Source organism: Augochlora pura, unplaced genomic scaffold (genome assembly GCF_028453695.1).
Source record: "Augochlora pura isolate Apur16 unplaced genomic scaffold, APUR_v2.2.1 APUR_unplaced_8902, whole genome shotgun sequence".
NCBI classification, from domain to species: Eukaryota; Metazoa; Arthropoda; class Insecta; order Hymenoptera; family Halictidae; genus Augochlora; species Augochlora pura.
Window position 1 is genome coordinate 8,292 of NW_027589727.1, and position 980 is coordinate 9,271.

Genomic DNA, 980 nt, shown 5'->3' on the forward strand with positions numbered 1-980 from the left:
AGATCAAACGTCGCGCGTCCGAGAGTCCTCGCGGACACTGTTATGCGAATCGGCGTCGGAGATATTCATTTAATAAATCCAACGGGACGGGTTGTAGCTTGTCGCGGCGGGTCCGGTGACGGCCGCAATAAACCCGGCGAAGAATCACGATCCCGCATTGATCAAAACGGGAATCGCTCGATCCCGGAAACGGCGAGCCGGTCTTCGATCGGGACCCGACTCGGACGTATCGCGGATAGATAAGCGAGCCGTCGACGGCATACGACGGTGACGGCGACGCGTCGCGACGACGCGGAGTCGAGTATTTGGTCCGCGGAAGCTGACTTTAATAATAATTGGATGATGTTACAAAAAGCGGCGAACTGTTTTGAAAAATTTACCACTGTGCGACGTTGCCATATGTTGCAAAATTTTTGGAGACAGGGAACTACCATGCAACGATGCTAAATATAGTAAATTTTCTGGACAAAGCCACTGTACGACGTTGCCAAATATGGCAAACATTTTGGGATAAGGTACGCCTGTGCGACGTTGCCATATATGGAGAACATTTTAGAAAAAAAGTAACACTGTGCGACGTTGCCATGTATGAAAAACATTTTGGAAAAGGATACCACTTTGCGACGTTGCTAAATGTAGCAAACCTTTTGGAGAAAACCACCGTGCGACGTTGCCAAATATGACACACATTTTGATAAAGAATACCATTATACGTTTCTAAATATAATAAACTTTATAGACAGATGAACTAATGCCACGTTGCCAAATGTGGAAAATTATTTTGAAAAATGTTACCACCGTGCAACGTTGCGAAAATTTGAAGAAAATTCGTGGTGGAGGTAGAAGAGTAGAACACCGGCGATACTCGTGTCATTATCTCGCCGAAGAATGGAAGCAGCCTGAAAAGCGTCTGAAAGGATCTGCTCCGCGCCTACGTGCGGCCAATACGTCCGATCGAAGCGACAGCATTCCAATGCGGC